This window comes from Bos indicus x Bos taurus, chromosome 10 (assembly GCF_003369695.1).
Source record: "Bos indicus x Bos taurus breed Angus x Brahman F1 hybrid chromosome 10, Bos_hybrid_MaternalHap_v2.0, whole genome shotgun sequence".
Classification (NCBI taxonomy): Eukaryota; Metazoa; Chordata; class Mammalia; order Artiodactyla; family Bovidae; genus Bos; species Bos indicus x Bos taurus.
Window position 1 is genome coordinate 11377157 of NC_040085.1, and position 6758 is coordinate 11383914.

Sequence of the window (6758 nt, forward strand, 5' to 3'; positions counted from 1 at the left end):
CTGCCTCAGCCCCTGGGGCAGGCCCTAAGCTGTTCCTTCTGTCTGTGGTTCCAGTATTCTTAGAAGTTTGCTTTACCCCTGAGTTGCTAGTTCCTTGTTATTAGCCAATAAATCCTTATACGAAACCTTCCCTGTTCCTAGTACGGTGTGGTTTCTGTCTCCTACCTTGAATGACAAAGATAGAATGAAAAAGAATCATTTTATATAACTCCCTCACTTTATATGTAAGGAGATTAGAGCAGAGGGACCAGAAAAGTAAATGCCTTGCCCAAGTCACAGTGAGCAGTGGAATCAGAGGAAGTCACATCTCCCAGGGGTCTTTAAGTAGTGACTTCACTGTACTAAGCCAGCGAAGTAGATACATTTTGTGAGTGGATTCATGGATTCAGGCTCTGAGAATAAGGCTTCATTGGGGTAGATCAGGAAAGAGAAAGTATGAAGCCCAGGAGTCTTTGATAGTAATAAAGGAAGTTATCACTGAAATAAGAGAAGTGTACAGTTAGGAGAAGCCAAGAATTTGCTAGATACTTCACAATGGAACAAGCTAAACCAATGGCCTGACTTCAGGCCACAGATGCCCAGGGGATTGGAGGTAATTTCTTAAAGGTATTTGTCTTCCAGGTTCCTGAGCCTGGAGCATCCTTGGCCGTAAGTCCTGTCTGTGTATCCCAGTGACCACCCACTGTCTTTTCAGATCACCCAAGCTGCCTGAATATTCAGCAGATGGTGACAGTTTCCTTGGAAGGGTCCCAAACTAACTGGTTTGTGGTATCCTAAAGGAGGCAACCCTCTCTGTTGTGGGTGAAACCTAATGGCAGTGGAGAGGGCCCCTCCAGAAACACCCCTATCTCCCACCATGCTCATGAGATCCCCACAATCCACAAAGCAATGGTTTGGATTTTGTATTAATAGTTTGTATTTTACAAGATGGCTTTGGCATAGTGGATGCCAATACACAGTCCCTTTGAAGCATTGGCCAAGGCCCAGAAGTTGCTTCTAATTTATAATTGGGGCATGTTCGGATAGCAAGAGAAGAAACGCATGTCTAGCACTGAGATTAGAAAAAGGAGGAGGTGTGAATGGTTAGCCTCAGGGAAACTTATACACATTGTTCTGGAAAGTTTGATAAAAGGGAGGGAATTCTATGGGTAACAGGATACAGTAGAAAGTACACTAACCTTGAAGTCCAGCTCCCAGGTGTCAAGTCCCGACTGTGTTACTAACTGGTTATATGATCCTGGATGAGTCACTGCACCATTCAGTTCAGTTCAGTTGCTCAGTCGTGTCCGACTCTTTGCAACCCCATGAATCGCAGCACGCCAGGCCTCCCTGTCCATCACCAACTCCCAGAGTTCACTCAGACTCACGTCCATCAAGTCAGTGATGCCATCCAGCCATCTCATCCTGTGTTGTCCCCTTCTCCTCCTGCCCCCAATCCCTCCCAGCATCAGAGTCTTTTCCAATGAGTCAACTCTTCACATGAGGTGGCCAAAGTACTGGAGTTTTAGCTTCAGCATCATTCCTTCCAAAGAAATCCCAGGAAGGAAATTCTGATCTCCTTCAGAATGGACTGGTTGGATCTCCTTGCAATCCAAGGGACTCTCAAGAGTCTTCTCCAACACCACAGTTCAAAAGCATCAATTCTTTGGTGCTCAGCCTTCTTCACAGTCCAACTCTCACATCCATACATGACCACAGGAAAAACCATAGCCTTGACTAGACGAACCTTTGTTGGCAAAGTAATGTCTCTGCTTTTGAATATGCTATCTAGGTTGGTCATAACTTTCCTTCCAAGGAGTAAGCGTCTTTTAATTTCATGGCTGCAGTCACCATCTGCAGTGATTTTGGAGCCCCCAAAAATAAAGTCTGACACTTTTTCCACTGTTTCCCCATCTATTTCCCATGAAGTGATGGGACCAGATGCCATGATCTTAGTTTTCTGAATGTTGAGCTTTAAGCCAACTTTTTCACTCTCCACTTTCACTTTCATCAAGAGGCTTTTGAGTTCCTCTTCACTTTCTGCCATAAGGGTGATGTCATCTGCATATCTGAGGTTATTGATATTTCTCCTGGCAATCTTGATTCCATCTTGTGTTTCTTCCAGTCCAGTGTTTCTCATGATGTACTCTGCATATAAGTTAAATAAGCAGGGTGACAGTATACAGCCTTGATGTGCTCCTTTTCCTATTTGGAACCAGTCTGTTGTTCCATGTCCAGTTCTAACTGTTGCTTCCTGACCTGCATACAAATTTCTCAAGAGGCAGGTCAGGTGGTCTGGTATTCCCATCTCTTTCAGAATTTTCCACAGTTTATTGTGATCCTCACAGTCAAAGGCTTTGGCATAGTCCATAAAGCAGAAATAGATGTTTTTCTGGAACTCTCTTGCTTTTTCTATGATCCAGCGGATGTTGTCAATTTGATCTCTAGTTCCTCTGCCTTTTCTAAAACCAGCTTGAACGTCAGGAAGTTCACAGTTCACATATTGCTGAAACCTGGCTTGGAGAATTTTGAGCATTACTTTACTAGCATGTGAGATGAGTGCAATTGTGCAGTAGTTTGAGCATTCTTTGTCATTGCCTTTCTTTGGGATTGGAATGAAAACTGACCTTTTCCAGTCCTGTGGCCACTGCTGAGTTTTCCAGATTTGCTGGCATATTGAGTGCAGCACTTTCACAACATCATCTTAGAACAAGGACTTCACTTGTATCTATAGAGGTATAAATGACCCAAAATGCTTTTTGTGCACATTCATTAAATTATTCTCTGAGCACCTTCCAGGCCTGAGGGAAGCAGTCAAGTTCTGATTACTTGAAGATTCATACTCAGAGCTCTCCTCTACAAAGCCTTCCTGCTCACTGGCACACTTTCCTTCTTTTCTGTGCTCTTACCTTTTAGTGTCTGTTCAACTCATTTCATAATTCGTCCTATAGGCCTGTGGAGTTTAGCAATCCAATTGTTACTTTATATCTCAAGCCTTTCTCTTAGAGCCTTCATTCATTAATCCATTTATAGAGACATACGTCCTGTCTCTACTAACTGTGAGACCTCACTGGTAGGAACTGGATCTTACACTTCGTATCTCCCACAGGATCAAGTTCAGTGTCCTGGATATGGTTAGTGCTCAATTAAAGATCCTTGATTAATTGGTCCATTTAGCATGGTGGATGTACAAAGGCATGTTAGAGGAAGTTCTTGTCCTCAGGGAGGATTCAGTCTAAATGAAGAATACAGTCCAACCTGAAGAGCTGTGCGACAATGCAAGCAGTACCCTTGACCTGTGATTCATTGCAAATAAATCCATAGACCAGTGATTCACAAACTTTGGACCTCAAATCTCTTGTAATTTATGGGTTGAACGAAGCCTCAGAAATCCACATATCTATAAGATGACTTAGACACATCTCAAAAAGTACACATATTTACTTTTCAAATACATATTATGATTGGTGAAATACATAGCTATTTGCCATGCTATCCTTTGGTCATCATGAATTTTTATAATAGGTACTAAAAGAACAATTATTGTGATGTAGGTTATGCAAAGATTTTTTTGAAGTTAAAAAAGAGAGATGATCATACCCAAATAGGATTGTTCAAACCACTGGTATAGACAGACCAAGTTTAGAAAAGAAAGTGAACATGTTAGCCTAGGTGGGTCAAAGGATTTTTTTTTTCCTACCTGAAAGAGATAGGATTTGAATTTATCTTTGAATAATGATTAAGTTTTTAACAGCAAGAGCATATCTGAGGTTCAACCCACTTCAGGAGTCCTGGTGTATGTGAAGGACTTTCGTGGTGGCTCAGTGATAAAGAATCTGCCTGCCAATTCAGGAGATACTGGTTTGATTCCTGGGTGGGGAAGATCCCCTGGAGAAGGAAATTGGAACCCATCCCAGGGTTCTTGCCTGAGAAGTCCCATGGACAGAGGAACCTGGCCAGCTATAGTCCACAGGGTCACAAAAGAGTCAGACATGACTTCTGACTAAACAACAACAATGCATGTGAAAGGAGAAAGGCCACAAGAAGCGCCCATACCTACATGCTGCAACTCCCTCCCTGACAGGTCATGATACTTCAAGAGCAGGAAGCACACATGTGGATTGGAGCATGGGTGGATGTAGACCTCAGGGTAACTTAAAGAGCATCCAGACAAGTTGCAAAGACATAAGAAATCATTCACCTTAGTAATGTATGCCAATCAGTCGGGAGGCTTTAAAATTTAACTTCTTTCAGATTTTCTTAAGTGCACCTTCTAAGAACTGTAGACAGCTACATACATCCTCAAAACTTAATGAGGGAAATGTATACAAGGAATCACGTATACAAAGATTGTGCTGAACTGTTACACAATGACTTTTATTTATCATCAACTGTGGATGGAAATATGGGTACTAGTCTAACATTTTCCAACAAACTAGCTGTGAGTCACTTCTTGGGTAAATCACATCATTTGTCTAGACTTTGATCTGACAAAATGAAGGATTGGACCAAAGAATTTTTCAGATCTCTTTCTTTTGGCAAGTTTCTGCCTTTTGGAAGGTGACTGTGGTAGGAAGAGCCATCTGTCCACAGGGGAGCTGACTGCTGTGCCACTGTCCTAAGAGAAGTGGACAAGGGCGTTATCCATAACGGTGAGGGGAGGAATAGCAGATGACTTTCCAAACTGATCTGGAAAAAGTCCCAAGAGTCTCATTCCTATGACTTTTTTTGTGAAAATTCTTCTCTCTGTGGGCTTTTCTGGTGGCTCAGACAGTAAGAAATCTGCCTGCAGTGCAGGAGACCCAGGTTTGATCCTTGGGTCAGGAAGATCCCCTGGATCTTCTCCGGGATTGTTGCCTGGAGAATTCCACAGACAGAAAAGCCAGGAGAGCCACAGTCCAAAGGGTTGCAAAGAATTGGACATAACTGAACAATTAACACACTGCAAAGATAATGCTTCACTTTCTCCCTTTCTGACTTTTTCCTTTAAGTTACTATTTGCCAAAGAATTTAATTTCTTTTTCTTTTTCTTTGAACTTGGTTTCACGCACATCAAAATGCTGACTGCACTACTGGGAGCAGATCACGAAAGATGACCCAGGTCTTTTGGAAAGCTTTTTGGCAGGAAGGCTCACAATGTTTAAGAATATTCATAGCCTTTTATCTTATAATCCTAAGATACCAATCTTAAGGATGTAATTCTAAATGTCATTAAACATTCAGGCATAAAGATGTTCATCATCAACTTGTATAATTTATAGTTGCAAAATATCAGAAACAACCTCAAAAGAGGGAGATGGAAGGAAGTCAAGATGGTTAAGGAAATCATAGTTTATTGAAGCAATGAAATACTGTGTTGACAAATGATTTTAAAGAGTTTGAAATAAAAACTTGGAGACTGCTTATTTTGCAAAGTGATAAGTGGAGAGGGTGGGAGACAAAATTGATCGTATGGTATGATTTTAACTCTGTAAGCCAAAAAAAGAAAAATTTTTAAATACCTTAAAAAATTATCGGGTTGACCAAAATGTTCATTCTAGTTGTTTTGTACCATTTTACATAAACCAAAATGAACTTTTTTGCCAACCTAATATGTCAAAATATTAGCAGTGGTATTTCTGGGGGCTAGGATTCTTCCTTGCTCATAATCATCTTTTTTTATCAATAAGTTTTATTATTATCAAAATAAAAATATGATTTAAATATAAAGAAGCAAACCTGAACAAAATATTAACAACAAAACCTCCTAACAAAGGGAATGAATTGTTATTTTTTTCTTTATATTTTTCTGCATTTTCCAAGCTATATATCATTTGTATAATCAAAGGAAAACAATGCAAGAAAGCCCTTAGCTCAGGAGACCCTCTCGGGATGATTATCAGGAGGCTCCCACATACTCCCCACCCCGTTGGTGCTGAGAGATGGTGCAGTACAGCTCATCAGCAGCTCAGGGGCCTGCCAGAGTGACCCAGGCCGGAAGGTGCTCTACTGTGCTTGTCTCTAAATTTAGACTACAGGTGGCAGGAAGGACACAGGAGGAAGGATAAAGATCCAAGGGGGTGGCTGCTTAGCAGGTCTCAGAAACCTAAATCTGGGTTGTGCTGTTGAATGGAAACGGCGCTTGCAAACATCTTGGCCAACCAGTGCAGCTTGTTTATCCTGAGAACTGGAGGTGGACTCACTGATCCCCACAAATGCCCAGCCCAAACACCACCAGCAAGAGTCAGCTGAGGCCAGCTGCCAGCTGGACAGGTGACTCCACTAGAGATTGTCCCTTCCCTCTGCTGCTCCAAAGACTGTCAGACTCCAGCTGCAGGGAGGTCAGATTCCCAGCAGATTCCAGGCTGAACAAAACCCAGGAAACGCTCAAGGCTTCTGCTCTTCATCTCAAACATCTGGCCCTGAGGCGAAACACAGGGGCTCTGCAATGGGAGTCACGCTTGTCCTCTAGCTCTTCCATTGCCTAGCTGGGAGCCCTCAGACAAGCGGCTTTATTGGTGCCTCAGTTTCCCCATTTAACCTTGAGATAGGACCTGGCAGGTAGCTAGTTAAAGTGTTAGTCGATCAATTGTATCTAACTCTTTGTGACCCCATGGACTACAGCCCACCAGGCTCCTCTGTCTGTGGAATTCTCCAGGCAAGAATACTGGAGTGGGTAGCCATTCCCTTCTCCAGGGGGTCTTCCCAATCCAGGGATCAAACCCAGGTCTTCTGCATTGCAGGCAGATTCTTTACCATCTGAGCCACTAGGGAAGTAGTTGATGCTTGATAAATGGTGT